Genomic DNA, 17,001 nt, shown 5'->3' with positions numbered 1-17,001 from the left:
GAAAATCTCATCATAAATTATTTTCAAAGCAATTTCAGGGACATAAAACAGCCCAAGGTCAAAATAAAGGCAACTGAGCTAGCATTTTCCTACACATACACCCACTGTGCCTAAGCATCCCTTACACTGTCCCCCCCCCTCTCTCTCTGTCAATCTCAATCTCTCTCTCTCACACACATAGACACACATATGCCACAATCTTAACGTTTCCGTCAATGTAACCTGAGCCACACTATTGTATGGACTCATTAAATGTGTCTATATGTGGACAAAAAAAATTTTTTTTTTTTACTGACACAACTATCTTGTACAACAGGCAAATGCAAAAACATATCTTAATTCCACGGGGGAAAAAATGTGGTTCAACTCCTATATTTAGAAACTGCTTTTTGTTTTTCAAGAAAAAAATTTTCTTGAAAGCAAGGAAAATGCATTTGCAGCATTTCCAAAACCAGCCACGCCCTCCCAGGACCCAACCATGCCAGTCCTCTCGGGAACATGCCAAGATTCCTCTCCATCCTTCATTGACTTCCTTTCCAATCGATAATACTTCTCGTCACTAAGTGCTGTTGAAGGAAACTTTTAAAGGCCTCACGTGTGTAGTTTCTTTTGCATTCCTACTTACTAGACTCTTTGTGGGGGGAGGGTGCCACACGCTTTATTGGAGGTGAGGACCGTGTGGGTGAGGGGAGGCGAAGAGCATCTACCTCGGTGGCACCTCCCAGGATCTGCTGCCGCCGAAAAGCCTTACTAGACTCTCCATATCATCTTACGCTTGGGTGGGTAAGAGAAGCTTGAACTATCCTAGCTTCTTTCCAACTCCAAGTGAGACCGCGACTGGATAAATGACTGGATGAAGAGGAGGAATAAATGAAATTTGCATTTATAAAAGTAAGTGACTGGATTGCCTTCTGTTGTGCTTGACCCCCAAAGATCCCAAAAGGGAAGGCAATGCGTCCAAGAGGTCAAAAAAATGAGCTGGAGACAACGGTCAGCATATGGGCGTTATTCAGGGAAGGTGGTCCAGGAGCTGCTAGCTGGACAAGAAAAAGTCGCTCCCGACTGCAAAAGGCAAACGGGTGATGTAGCGTTTTCTGTAGGGCGGAGTGTGGAGTTAAGCTCGAAAAGGGCAGGGTCTCTACTGCGCAGGCGTGATGTGAGAAGGTGCTTATGCATACATCTCAAGTATACAAAATAGTTGCTCTCTAGGGATGGGATTTTAGCATTATAATGAACTCAAGGCAAACTAAAGTAACTAAAAGTTATAGAAATTAGCCCAGACAGGCCAGATGTGGACTGAACCAGCCCAGAGGGCCCGACTGCCTCAAGGAAGGGTGCACCAGAACGTTCACAAAGGATAATTGCCAGATGTGGCCAGCAAGTGTGGAGGACACATCGCCCACGGCCTCAGCATGACCTACATGCCCAGGCATGGCGCCTGAGGGAAAGGGACACCATTGACTGGCCACTCCCAGGACCTCTCCCTAGGGTTCAACACCCTGCTTGAAGCCATATCCAGGGTGTGCTCATGTTGTCACTGAGTGTGTGTCGCTCTGTAGCTCCTGATTCTGTATTCACTTTCTTTGCTATTTAACAAGAAGAACATTGTTTTGAGTTGGGGGCTCACTCACTGGTTTTGGTCGCCCAATCTAGAATGCAGTGGCATGATCATGGCTCACTGCAGCCTCAACCTGGGCTCAGGCAATCCTTCCACCTCAGCCTCCTGAGTAGCTGTGACTAAGGTATATACCTCCATGCCCTGGTAATTTTTTTTTTCCCCCGTAGAGAAGAGATCTCACTCACTATGTTGTCTAGGCTAGTCTCATGCTTCTGGGCTCAAGCAGTCCTCTCACCTCAGCCTCCCAAAATGCTGGGCTTACACTCATGAGACACCACGCCTGGTTCCCCCCAAAATTAATATAACTATTGGCTGAAATATGTCTGGTACTGTCTCAGGCACTGTTAGAGGCAAAAAATACATATGAAATAGTTCTTGACACCAGGGGGTTTTCAGCCTAGTGAGAAAGGAAAGAATAACAAACTTTGAATAATTAACCAATAATCAAGAGCTTAACCCATCTGATAAATGAAATAGGGCATTTGATAAGTGTGTGTGTAAGTATGAGAGAAGGAAAGAAATGGGAGGATATTTTAAAAGGATGTGGTAGCTACTTGATAGGAATCATTCTTGCCTCTCCCGACACCACCTAGCATTGCCCACAGTGAGCATCTTAACCAAGAAAAGTGGTTGGCAGCAAGAGATAGAAACCCGCAAACTCACAGAGGTGAAGGGGATTTATTCTAAGGGTCCAGGGACATCTTGCAGGACTACAGTAGGAAGTACAGCTGGCCTCATGCAGACATCAGGAAAGCATCTAGAACCAGCTCACCTGTTATCTCTGTCACAGCCTCTCCCTGCAGCCATGGGATCTCTCACTGTTGCTGCTATACAACTAGATTCATTTTAGACTCTCAGAAAAGCTGATGAAAATGGCTCCCCATAACAGTAGCTTCAGCTCCTCGGTCTTTGTGACCTTAGCTAACTGACTGTGGCTGCCTATTCCCAAGTATACAGCCCAGCATGGGCTGTCTCTCTGCTCCCTTGGAGGCTGCTCAATGCCACTAGAGCCATTGGGCCTCTGCTGAAGGGTTAGAGTGGGCGGGTTGGGGGGCAGTGAGAAAATGATTGGCAGTGAACACACACTCAGATCCTATCTTCTGTCTCTGGTTACACAAAGGGAGAATGCCTTGTTTAGAGAAGGCATTCACCTCTTCTCCAAAGGTGACTTCCCCAGCATCTGGGAAGTAGGAATGCTTGTAATGGATCAGGTTTCAAATGGCATGTTCGTTTTAACAGTAAATTAAGTCATCGGACTTGATGAATGGACCAAGGTTGAAGAGCTGTGAGTCGTGGTGACGTCTCAAGAGAGTGCATGGATTGACCCCGAATCTTCCACAACTCGGGACAAGCCTCTCTAGAAGAGCTGCGATTGCAGATGGGAAGGAGGTGGAGCCCAGCCATTCTGGGAGCAAACTGGGCATTTTTATGTAATAATAAACAACCTAACTTGAAAACCCATAACATTCTTCTTGCTTTGTGTCAGGCTTGGATCTGACTTGGTTTATTTCTTCACACACGGACTCTCCCAATTCTTAGGTGTTTCCACAATTGCCATGTGGTGTTGTAGCCACTTCCTTTGCTCCTGCCCACACAATCCAGACCTGGATGGAAAGAAACAACAGTGTGTAACTCTGGCTCCCTTCCTCCTGGCCTTTCCAGAGCTTCAGCTACCCCCCTCAGTCTTCACCTGCCTTCGGGAAGGCCCAGTCCTCAGCTCTTACTGGATCCCACCCCATCCCTATGTCTGCTTTAGCCTCTTGAGTTTCTCCTCCGAGTTGGTTTCTTCAACTGGATGTAGCTGAAAGAATAACAGAGACTTACATACCGACCCTAGCTCTGCCATAAACTAGCTTTGGGATTCTGGACAAGTTGCTTAATCTCTTTCGACTTCAATTTTCTTCTTAGTGAAAATAAGCCCCTATTAGCCGGGCTCGGTGTCTCAGCCTGTAATCCCACGCCTTTGGGAGGCCGAGGTGAGTGGATTGCCTGAGCCCGTGGGTTGGAGACCCGCCTGGGCAGTGAGACCTCATCTCTACAATAAATCAAAAAATCAGCTGGGCGTGGTAGCGCATGCCTGTAATTCCGGCTACCTGGAAGGCTGAGGCAGAAGGATCGCCGGAGCCCAGCAAGTCGAGGCTGCGGTGGCCGGGAGCGGCCACTGCACTCCAGTCTGGGCGACAGAGTGAGACTCCAACTCAAAAAAAAATAAAATAAAAAATAAGCCCCTATCAAAAACCAGTTAACTGCCTAACTCCTCACTTCTTGTTGTTTAAATTACTCTTGATTATTAATAACCACACAACTTAATGTATTTCTAAGCAATTAATGTATGCTTCTCAAATTCTCTACCAAAGTACCCCTTTCACTAGAGATACAGTGACCTGCAGCCCAGGCTATTGTCAAACTGGCCCTCCATCAGCAAGAAATAACTTCATATTTCATCTGAAACACTATATAAATGTCACATTCTATTTCATAATACATCAATGCTTGTATTAATTTATAAAAATGTTTAAATTGCCATCAGGGAAAAAAATAAGTTTTCTTTCTCCTCTGAGAAAATAACTACAGTTTCAGAAATCCAAATAAAAGTAGCAGAGATGAAGATAAAGAGGTAGAGCTGGGATAATAATAACCTTGGGGTGTCAGGCTGAGGAATTTGGACTACATTCCTTTAGAAATGGGACACACCACAGAAGACAGATTGTCAGGGAGATTATGCAAAGCCAAATTTTAGGAAGATTAGTGTGGTCGGAGGATTGGAACTAGGACCAGACACAGGAAGAGTAGATAAGAGATTGTTGGAGTGCATCCGGTAGACTCAGTTCAGCCTTGAGTGACGGGCAAAATAGGCTTAAGCAAAATCAATTTTTACTCTTTACTCAGAAAATAGTGAGTAGCTTAGATGTCAGCAGACCAATGCAGGAAAGGTGACATACAAAGGAGGACCCTCCAAAAAAGGAATGTGTTTATTAAAAATCGTGTATTTATTCTTACATGTTTAAACTTCAGTCACTTTCAAAGTACTCTCTGCTTGATGCAATACACCTATCAAGACAGTTTTTCCACTGCTCAGAACGGTTTTTGAACTTGTCGATTTTGATGTCTTTTAGTGTATTTTTTGTTTCATCTCCTCTACATTGGCAAAATGTTTCCCTTTGAGGACTTTTTTCACCTGAGGAAACAAAAAAGAATGACTGGGGCGAGATCAGGTGAATAGGGAGGATGGGGCACAAGGAGTCATGCCATCTTTGGTCAAAACCTGCTGAATGCTCAGTGTGGTGAGGACAGGTGCACTCATAAATCACCCATCATGAAATGGGCAAATACATTGAAAGAATCTCCCCAAAAATGCACCGAAGTCGAATGCAAACTCTCACAACAACATTAGCTGGTACACTGATATGTTCCTAGGGCACTTAGCTAGCAAGGGAAACCTATACAGGGGGCCTGCCCTTCAAAGAATAATTATGGGTTTTTGGGGTCCCTCTCATATATCCACTTAGAGTTATTCCAATTATCAATGGCTGCACAGCAGACCACCCAAATTTAGAGTAATAGTAATCATTTACTTTCCTCATAAATCTGTAGGGTGCAGTGCTCAGATCTGCTCCCTATGGCATTAGCATAAGTGTCCCAAAGGCTGTGAGGGATTCCACAGCTGGTGTCTGGAATCACCTACAGGCTTGATTTGCCTGACAGTGAATGCTGGCTGTCACCTAGGACTGTGTGCGTTGCCCTCGCCAATTAAAAAAAAAGAAAAGAAAAGAAAAACAGGCCAGGCATGGTGGGTTACACCTATAATCCCAGCACTTTGGGAAGCTGAGATGAGAGAATTGCCTGAGGTCACAGATTCAAGACCAGCCTGGGCAACTTGGCGAGACCTCATCTCTACAATAAATCAAAAAATTGGCCGGGCAAGGTGGCACATGTCTATAGTTCCAGTTACTTGGAAGGCTGAGGTGGAAGGATCACCTGAGCCCAGCAGGTCGAGGCTGCAGTGGCCGTGAGTGTGCCCCTGCACTCTAGCCTGGGTGACAGAGTGAGACTCCGACTCCAAAAAAAAAAAAAAATCAAGGTTCTGTAAGCAAGAAGAATGGGACTCCATCTTGGGGAAATCACCAACAGTGGCTATAACAATGACCTTCTCTTCAGTCAGTTGGTTGCTGGTTGATTGTAGACCTGACAAAGAATAGGGGTACAACAAACAACTATTGTGCAGGACACATAGTGTCCCCCCAAAGACACACACAATCTCCCTGGAGGGACCTCAAGACACTAAGACCCAGCACAATCATGAGTCAAAGGTAAAGCCCCACCCATCCAGGCATAGAACCCAACTCAGAGAGTTGAGAACTCTCAGTTCAGGTAGTAAATACCTCTTTTTTTTTTTTTTTTTCCTTAAGAGATGGAATCTCATGCTATTACCCATGCTGGAGTGCAGTGGCATGATCATGGCTCACTACAGCCTAGAATTTCTGGGCTCAAGTGATCCTCTTGCCTCAGCCTCCCAAGTAGCTGGAACTACAGGTGCAGCCACCACGCCCAGCCAGAAATACCTTTTCATTCACCCCAAAAGAAAAGTGAAAGTCTCTGGGAGGGAATTTCTCAAGAATACCAGCTTTTAAATATTCAGAAAATGTGATGATCTCAACTCAACCCAATCAGCTAGTCCTCAATGAGCCTGCCTCTATGCATGGAGCATGGTTTTCTTGGGATTTCTGTACTAAGACTTCAGAGAGCAGTTTTTAGCACAGTCTAAACAGTTGTCTAGACAGTTGTGCCCAGAGCAGCTAACAAACCCTTGAAAATGGCAAAAGCACTGCCAAGCGCCTTAGAATAAGAGAAGGCTTTATTTTTCCTACAGACACTTTTTTAGAAGACTCACGGTCTATAGAAGGAAAGAAATGACACGCCTAGAAGGGCCTGCAGTCCTGAAGCTTACAGAGCGAACAGCTTAGCTTGCTGCTCCGACTTCCCACCCTGGCGAGACAGGGAGGGGCACGGTGGCTCCTCTCCAGGTTTGCCCATGCCCACCCTTCTGCATACAGGAAGTCACAAATGGGGCCAAGGAAAGAAAAGAGAGAACTGAACTTGAGATGGAAAATATAGGAGGCTCCATCCAACCCAGAAATCATAAAGAAACAGCAGAAAAAGACCAAGAGATTCAAACTCTATAATGCACGGGCTATGTTTCTGCAGAAGTCTGCCAGAATTACATTTCTGAATCATTTCTTAATACTTGGCAAAGAGGTTTGGATGCTTCAAACTCCTTTTGTGGCTGGGGAATGGGAAGCATTACATCTGTAAAGAATAAAGGATTTTAACCTTGTTGTATTATAATCACTTTCACTTAAAAATATTTGAAGTTTTCCAAAATGTTCTTTGAGGCTAAAGTTTTTACCTGTTCCTTAAGTCACCTAAACAGGCAAGTTTCCAGAAGGAACAAGACTTTCTTTAATAGCCTTAATATTTAGGATCTGGTCGGGCGTGGTGGCTCATACTTGTAATCCCAACACTTTGAGAGGCTGAGGCTTGGAGAACTGCTTAAGCCCAGGAGTTCAAGACCAGCCTAGGTAATTAGAGAGACCTTGTCTCTACAGAAAATCAAAAAGTTAGCTGGGCATGGTGGCACACGTCTGTAGTTCAAGGTACTTGGGAGTCTGAGGTCAGAGACACAGACTTGTAGTCCCAGATACTTGGGAGGCTGAGGTCAAGGCTGCAGTGAGAAGTGACTGTGTCATTGAACTCCAGCCTGGGCAACAGAGTGAAACCACAGCTCAAAGGGAAAAAGTGGAATCCTTTCATCAAATACTTGTAGGGAATTAGCCTTTGTATTTTCTGATACTCTTTTGTTGGTGATGATAAGTTACTTGATATTTATTAATGATAACTCCATGATAACTGTGCTAGGTTGTGGACGAAGAAAAGAAAGTCTATGAGAAAGAGTATGAGCCATCCACCTTGTTATGCAGAATATCATCTCATGCTAATTATCGGGCAACATTTCTTAGACCTATTCAAGATAGATGAAATACATGTCAAGCATTCAACAGATACTGTGCATCTATGAAGTAATGATGCAGATAGATCTATATGAATATGGATAACTCTGTTGGTTTCCTAGGGAGGCTATAATAAAATACTTGCTACAAACCACGGCAGCTGAAAACAATAGGTATCAATTTGCTTGTAGTTCTGGAAGCTAGAAGGTGTCAAGTAGGGCCATGCTTCCTCTGAGAGCTCTAGGGGAGGGTCATTCCTTGGTTCTTCCTACCTTCTAGTGTTGCCAGCAACCCTTAGTATCCCTTGGTTTGCAGATGTATCACTTCAATGTTCGCCTTCCTCATCCTATGGCTTTCTCCCCATGTGTCTGTCCAAATTTTTCTCTTTTTTTTTGAGTTGGAGTCTCATTCTGTCACTCAGACTGGAGTGCAGTGGCACACTCACGGCCACTCAAGCATCGACCACTGGACTCTGGTGATTCTTCTGCCTCAGGCTTCCAAGGAGCCAGAACTACAGGCGTGTGCTACCATGCCTGGCTAATTATTTGATTTATTGTAGAGACAAGGTCTTGACAAGTTGCCCAGGCTGGTCTCGAACCCACGGGCTCAGGCAATCCACTCGCCTTGACCTCCCAAAGTGCTGGGATTACAGGCTGAGCCACCAAGGCCATCCCAAATTTTCCTCTTCTCATAAAGACACCAGTCATTAGATTAGGGCCCACCCTAATCCAATACGACCTCTTCTTAACTTGATTATATTTACAAAGACCTTATTTCCAAATAAGGTCACATTCACAGGTACCAAGGGTTAGGTCTTGAACATATCTTTTCGGGGGACACAATTCAACCCAGTACATGTCCATGTTATATAAAATAATAATAAGAGGTTGTCAGAGTTTTTTGTTTTGTTTTGTTTTGTTTGAGTTGGAGTCTCACTCTGTCGTCCAGACTGGAGTGCAGTGGCTGCTCCCGGCCACTGCAGCCTCGAACTGCTGGGCTCAGATGACCCTTCTGCCTCCGCCTTCCAAGTAGCTGTAACTACAGGCACGCGCTACCATTCCCGGCTAATTTTTTGATTTATTGTGGAGATGAGGTCTCGCCAAGTTGCCCAGGAGGGTCTCAAACCAGCGGGATGAGGCAATCTACTCACCTCGGCCTCCCAAAGCGCTGGGATTACAGGCTGAGCCTCCGAGCCCAGCCTGGAGTTTTAAAACAGTTGTGGGCTAGGTATGGTGGTTCATGCTTATAATCCCAGAACTTTGGGAGGTCAAGGCAGGAGGATCACTTGAACCCAGGATTTTGAGACCCTGTCTCAAAAAAAAGAGAGAAATAATAATAATAAAATAAAACACAGCTGCAGGGTTTTTGATACTTCTCCCACAGAGAGTGGGGTCTTGTCCCCTCCCCTTGAATCTGGGTGGGCTTGTTACTGCGTTGACCGGTATAATATGGCAGAAGTCATGTTATTTATCTTCCAAAGCTAGGTCATAAAAGGCCATACATCTAATTTGTTCACTGAACACTCACTCTTAGAGCCTTGAGTCACCATATAAGAAGTGCAAACTGGCTGGATGTGATAGTACAGCCTGTAATCCCAGCCGAGGCGAGAGCCTGGGGGTTCGAGACCAGCCTGGGCCGCTTGGTGAGTCCTCATCTCTACAATAAATCACAAAAACTAGCCAGGCATGGTAGTGTGCATCTGTCATTCCAGCTATCTGGAAGGCTGAGGTGGAAGGATTGCCTGAACCCTGCAGGTCGAGGCTGTGGTGGCTGTGAACGTGCCACTGCCCTCCAGCCTGGGCGACAAGTGTGAGACTCCATCTAAAAAAAATTAAAAAAAGAAGTGCAAACCACTCTGAGGCTGCCTTGTTGTGAGGAGGCCCAAGCAACATGCAGGCACTCCAGTCAACAATCCCAACCAACTTCAGAATTCCAATTTACCCAACCTAGGTACCAGTTGTGAGAGTAAAGAAAAAAAGCCCCCAGATATGTCCAGATCCCAGCCCATCCAGTCATCTCCAGCCATTTGAGTTTTCTCAAATGAGGCTCCAGACTTCAAGGAGCAGAGGCAAGCCATGTCCACTATGCCTTATCCTAATTTCTCACCCACAGAATTCATGAGACATAATCAAATGGTTGCTATTTTACAGCTCTAAGTTTTAGGCTGGTTTTGTATGGCAATAGATAATAAATCAAGGTCCTACAAAACATCATGAATAGTACAGTCACTTTTTTTTTTTTGAGTCAGAGTCTTACTCTGTTGCCCAGGCTGGAGTGCAGTGGCACAGTCACGGCTCCCTGCAGCCTTGATGTCCTGGGTTCAGGAGATCCTTTCACCTCAGCCTGCCAAGTAGCTGGGATTATAGGCGCACGCACCATGCTTAGCTAATTTTTAAAATTTATTTTGTAGAGATGAGGTCTCGCTATGTTGATCTCAAACTCCTGGACTCAAACTGGTCTCAAACTCCCGGCTGAATCAATCCTTCTGCCTTGGCCTCCCAAAATGTTGCAATTACAGGCATGAGTCACCATGCCTGGCAGTCACATATTTTTTAAAAAGTATGCATGTATGTGCATGCTTAGGAAAAGCCTAGAAGGTTTGACCTGAAGCTGTGAACAGTAATTATCTAGGAAACTTTGGTGGAGTTAACCTTCTTTTATGCCTTTCTGTATTTTCTGAAATCTTTATAATAAGCTCATATCACTTAACTCATCAGGGGAATAAAAGGCAATTTTCATTTAGATTTTTTAAAAATATACCACTGAAATACAGTGGTTGTGCTTCCAGTTGTAAGTAATAAAGAATTCCTAATGATGGTTGAGGCCTCCATGTCCTGTAACCATAATCAACACACAAATGATTCTGCAGTCAAAGCTCATTTTAGCTAAATAAATTCCCTAGGGTTCAGAGGCCTGAATCTAGTCTCTTTAGAGCTGAGTCACACAGAAGTATCAGTGACTGAGAAGGAGATACGGGTACTTTCTTTGTGTCCTCCTTCAAGTGGCTGGGCCCAGAGCTCAGACAACCATCCCCTTCCTGGTTTTTGGTTTTTTGGTTTTTGGTTTGTTTGTTTACTTGTTTGTTTGAGTAGGGTCTCACTCTATCACCAAAGTTGGATGGCAGTGGCCTCGACCTTCTGGTCTCAGACAACCCTTCCTCCTCAGCCTCCTGAGTAGCTGGGGCTACAGGAGCACACTACTACACTTGGCTAATTATTTTGATTTTTTTTTTTATAGAAATAAGGTCTTGCTATGTTGCTCAGGCTGGTTTTGAACTCCCGGGTTAAAGCAATCCTCCCACCTTGTCCTTCCAAAGTGCTAGGATTACAAGTGTGAACCATCACACTTGACTTCACCCCTTCCTTTGGAAATAGGGGAGGGCAGTGGTTGTACAGGAGCCTGGGGAGGAGAGATGATGGAAACAGCAATGAGAGAAGTGGGGGTGTCCACTGAGGCCCTGGAATGGGGTCAGGAGGCTGTGGCATCCTCCCGTGGCAGGGAGTAGGACGTCTATGTATCTCCACAGCTCAGCAAAGGTGTGCCCATCCACACAACAGAATTGGAGCTGTGGACTGCCAGTTATTTCTACCACCACTAACAAATTTCCTAACATAAAGTGTGTCACTGGAGCACATCCTTTTCCTTCAAGACAGAGCATTCAGAGGTTAGCAGTGTGTCCTGCCAACAGCGCAAACACAAATCTTGGCATGACAAATGAGGCCTTGGCCCTCTTGTATGGTCACACTTTAGAAACCAAGGGAAAGCAGAGAGAAGCAAAAGGTCACAACTGTGAAGAACAGACTTTGTGACTTCGACACACACACGCACAAATGTGTTCAAATGGAGCCAAGGGTGAGTTAAGCATGGTATGAAAGGTTTCTAAGGAAACCTTAAAAGCAAACAGTCCATCAGTGAGGAAGATGCTCCCTAAGTAGAATAGAAGATCCAATCCCAGCGACCCATGCTTTTCTTTCCAGTGGAAATTTCTCACTTCTACTGAACATTCCAAACCAGAGATCCCAGACACAAGCAACACTCAGTGGGCTCCTGAGAGATGAAGGGAATCCTCAGAGATCAGGCAAGAAGCAGGTGCCAGAGCCCTATGAGCAACACCAGATCAACATGAGATACTTTCTGAATATCATCTGAATATCATCCAGGGTGCCATCATGCTATTTACATCCATAGCCATGTCTGCTAAACTTGTCACCTTGTCTACCCATTTGCCCATCACCAGAAACTCTGGCTGCTTAGAGTTCACGACGTACTTGGTTCTGGATTCTCCAAGGAGAGTGAGACATGCAGTGGAAATCACAGCATTTCCTTCCAGCTCTGCCTTTTTTTTCCTTCCCACCACATCATCACCCTGATATTTTTGTAAGGACAAAATGAAACATCTTCGATTCCCAGGTCCCAAACCTATCAATTTTAGAGTTTTCATGGTTCCCTCTGCCTGTTCCAGGTCCCCTTCTGATTGCCCTTCCCTGTGTACACATATGGCTCCAACAGGATCCTTCACCCTCCACCCCTCTCCACACATTCCTGGGCCAGAAAAATCTCACTATCACTCATTTGCCCATGACCTTTGTCCTTTCATGCAGTTCCTGAGAACCATGGCACATCATCCCCCCCCCCCCACATCTCTGTTTCAAATGATTTAACCCTGTATTTAATCTTAAGGGCAAAGATACTGGCTGGGCACAGTGCCTCACACCTGTATTCCCATCACTTTGGGAGGCCAAGACAGGATTACTTGAGGCCAGGAATTTGAGATCAGCCTGGGCAACATAGTGAGATCTCATCTCAACAAAAAAAATCAGAAAAATTAGCCAAGTGTGGTGGCACATGCCAGTAGTCCCAGCAACTCAGGAGGCTGATGGAGGAGAATCTCTTGAGCTCAGGTATTGGAGACTGTAATGAGCCGTTATTGCACCACTGCACTCCAGCCTTGGCAACAGAGTGAGACCCTGACTCAAAAAAATGAAACAAAAAGACACCTTTGTTTTCAAGCTAGCAAAATTTGATTGTAATAGCACACATTTGACAAATCTAAAGAAAAAGTGTGAATTTCAGTACATTCTTAAATCCTACAAAGGAAGAAAACTAGGGAAGCAAAATCTGACCAAGTTCACACAAATGTTAACAGGGAAGGTGAAACCCAGCCGTTGAGCCTCAGCGGTTTCTGGTGGTAAGGCCCAATGGCAAGACCTTCTTTGAGTGGAGATGGGGAGTAGGAATGGATTTAGCGTATTTCTAGACATGTAGGCAAGAGCAATTGTGTTGGAGATGGCTAGCTGCCCACCAACACCTGTCTCCTTCCTCCACAGTAGTAAGTCTCTAGCTGGGTGAATCTGGGGTGATGCCTCTGTTTTCAGGCATCCCTACAGCTAAGTGTAGCCATATGACTAGGTCCTCAACAGAAGGTGAAAGGAAGTGTGCCACTTCCAGCCTAGCACTTTAAACAATGCATATATACTTCTCCACTATTTCCCCTTTCCATGAAACTGGGACAAGTGGAAGGAACCTTGGATTCCTGAGTGACTGTGTGGAGCAGAGACGCTCACCAATCTACCCTGGACCACTACTTGAAAGAGAAATAAACTTTCTTATTCTTTAAATCACTAAATTATGAGGTCTCTTTGTTATGGTAAAACATGAAGATTCTGTGACAAAGATCCCAGTGTTTAGTGCATCCAGCCAGCTGCATCCACTTTGTTGCCATCAGCTGTAGCAGAAGCAGTGACAATCAAGATGCCCTGTACTAGCTGGCATTTAATCATTGCATTTACTCCACATGACACCTTATGAGATAGGTTTAATAACCTACCTTTACTGGTAAGAAAACAGAGGCTCAGGGAGATTCATCAACATGTCCATTCATACCATAATAATGAACAGAGTCAGAATTTGAACTCAGGCAGATATGTTGGATTCCAAATTCTGTGCTCCAAAGATTAGCCTGGTGAACGAGAATTTGAGGATGGAGCAAACCATTCCAGTCTAGGTGGCTGTTATTTCTTTGTACTGATTGCATCCATTGGACTCTTTAAGTTTGGTTAATAAGACTGTGTTCAAGCTCTCCAAAGACTGGCAAAAACCAGGTTTCTGACCTGCAAGGCTGAAGAGCAGGTCATGGACATAGTGGATGGATCTGGGTGAGAAAGGCCACATGGTGGGCACCCTCAAGAATTAGTCAGCTGGGCTTTTTCCAAGCAACAGGTACCCTTCTGCATCTTTGGGTGTGGCTAAAAGAGGGTCAGTGAAATTCTTTTTCCTAAACGGGAACATGTTCATTGGTTAATTTTTTATCATAAAAGTATGGCTCATTTGATGAGCAAAATCTCCCACAGACTTGAAGCATATAAACTTTAATGCACGATTAAGCATTTAATGCACGATTAAGCATTGTTTTATAGTATTCTAATTTTTGTATGTATCATCATTTTAATCATTAATGCTTTGAAATGATCAAGAATGTTTAAAAAACATAGTTTAAACTATTTTTAGTCTAGCAATTCCATTTTTAGCAAATTCACCTATAGAAATACTCATGCAAATGTACAAGGGGACTATGTAAGTTTAATTTTGTATTAATATTTGCAAATTGCCCTCTTAAAATAACACTATCAATTTATGTTCCCATGTATAGTGTGTAACTTTGTTTATATCTTTACACCATTACCAGCAATGGTTATTGACAATCTTTTTTAGTGTTGACAAATCTGACAGGTTGAAAAAAATGTCTTCTTGTTGTTGTTTGAGTTGGGATCTCACTCTGTCACCCAGGCTGGACTGTAGTGGCACGATCACCACTCACTGCATCCTCAACCTCCTGCGCTCAGGTGATCCTTCTCCCTCAACCTCCCAAGTAGCTAGGACTGCAGGTACATACCACCATGCCTGGCTAATTTTAAAATTTTTTTGTAGAGGTGCTATCTCACTATGTTGCCCAAGTTGGTTTTGAATTCCTGGGCTCAGGTTATCCTTCTGCCTCGACCTTCCAAAGCATTAAAATTATAGGCATGAGCCACCGCATCCAGTCTTAAAATTTTATTTTGTTTATTTATCCATTTTTTTTAAAGTTGGAGTTTTACTCTGTCGCTCAGCGGGAGTGCAGTAGCATGCTCACGGCCACCACAGCCTTGACCTGCTGGGCTCAGGAAATCCTTCTGCCTCAGCTTTCCAAATAGCTGGAACCATAGGCATGCACCACCATGCCCAGTTAATTTTTTGATTTATTGTAAAGATAAGGTCTCGTCAAGTTGCCCAGGCCGGTCTCAAACTCCTGGACTTAGGTAATCCCCTCACCTTGGCCTCCCAAAGTATTGGGATGTGATTGTTTATAGTGGTCTTGTCATACATACAATTTTGGCGCCCAGCCAAAAATTTATTTTTCAGTTGATATTTTAAAATCTTTCTTGAAAATGAGTATATTACCCCAAAGAACTAAAATGACTCTATAAAAAAGATACCTGCACACGCATGTTTATCGCAGCATTGTTCACAATAGCAAGATCATGGAACCAACCATGCTGTCCATCAAAAGAGGACTGGATTTAAAAACTGTGGTACATATATGCAATGGAATATTACGCGGCCATAAAAAAAGAACAAAATCATGAATTTCGCAGCAACCTGGATGGAATTAGAGTTTATAATACTGAGTGATGTCTCACAGAAACAAAGATCTAAGTATCACATGTTCTCACTCATAAGTGGACCTTGAAAAACTACTGTAATACTATAAGAAAAGGATTGACAGTGGTGGGAAACTATGGGGGGGGGGCAGGGAGGGGCAGGGAGGTGGGATTAGCAGTAGTCAATATCTGTCTGGAGAAGGGGGAGCACACCTCATCAATGGGGGTAACTGCACAATGATTTATATACCTAACCCTTAACTGTACCCCACAATTTTAAAATTAAAATATATATATAATTTTTTAAAAAAGAAAATGAGAATATTTTTATCATATTTACTCATCTTTTGCATTTCTTTTTTAAAATTATAGCTTCAGTGGGTAAACACGTGTATTCATGACAATGACATATTGCGTAGTGGTGGGGATTGGGTCTTAGGTGGCCCATTTTCCAGAGTGAACATTGTGTCCTATAGGTCGTTTCTGAACACTAGCCGCCCTCCCCTCTAACTTGTGTCCCCAGTATCTACTATTTCTAGCTCTGTGACTGGTTAGCTCCCACATGTGAGTGAGAACAGGTGGTGCTTGGTTTTCTGTTTCTGAATCAGTTCACTTAGCAGATGATCTCCACCTCCATCCATGTTGCTGCCAAGGCCGTGATTTTATTCTTTCATATGGCTGCATCTTTTGCATTTCTTTTTCTACAGTCGTCATATATACATGTATGACAGGTATATGTTATATATAGATGGCATGTTGACATACCCTTTGCCCAATTGTCTTCTGAGTCGTCATTTTATTATTAAAGTGTAGGAGTGGCTGGGTGTGGTGGCTCAAGCCTGTAATCCCAGCACTTTGAGAGGCAGACGTGAGAGGATTGCCTGAGCCCGGGGGTTCGAGACCAGCCTGGGCAATGTGGTGAGACCTTGTCTCTGCAATAAATAAATAAATAAATAAGCCAGGCATGGGAGTGTGCCTGTAGTTCCAGCTACTTGGAAGGCTGAGGTGGGAGGATCGCCTGAGCCCAGCAGGTCGACACAGGGTTGGCTGTGAGTGGACCTCCACTACAACCTGGGTGATGGAGAGAGACTCCAACTGAAAAAAAAAAAAGTGTAGGAGTCCTTTATAAATATAAAAAATAAAAGGTTATCAGCAATAATGTGTTGCAAATACTTTTTCCAAGTTCCTCATTTATTTTCAATTTTGTTTAGAGTGGTCTTGCCATACATACATTTTTAATTTTTAGACATTCAAAGCAATCACCCTTTTCCTGAATATTTTTTATCATCTTGTACTTAGAGAGTTCCTTCCTTTTTTCCAAGATTATAATATTTTCCCAAGATTAGAAAAGCATTCCAAAAAGTTTCTTTTTAAACATTTATGGTTTTATGTCTTATAAATAAATCTGATCTATAATAACTTACTATTTTGACATAATAATTCAAATTTTTTTATTTTCAAACAGGAAGCTAATTAACCCCAATTTATTTATGGATAATTCTGTCTTTTTTGCAATGATTTGGGGATATGTTTTTGCATCTATTATGTTCATATATAAATTCACATCTATTTCTAGACTCTTTTTAGTCCTGCCCTTGTAGCATACTATTTAAATTATTATAACTTTATAATATGACTTAATATCTGGAAGGCAATAGGTAAATTTACTGTTATTCTTCTTCTCTAGAAGAGTACTTTTAAATTACTGGATAAAATTTAGCATCAACAGTAATTTCTA

The sequence above is a fragment of the Carlito syrichta genome, unplaced genomic scaffold, assembly GCF_000164805.1.
Source record: "Carlito syrichta isolate Samal-C Ts95f unplaced genomic scaffold, Tarsius_syrichta-2.0.1 Scaffold303023, whole genome shotgun sequence".
NCBI lineage: Eukaryota > Metazoa > Chordata > Mammalia > Primates > Tarsiidae > Carlito > Carlito syrichta.
Note: the sequence above shows the minus strand (reverse complement) of the source record.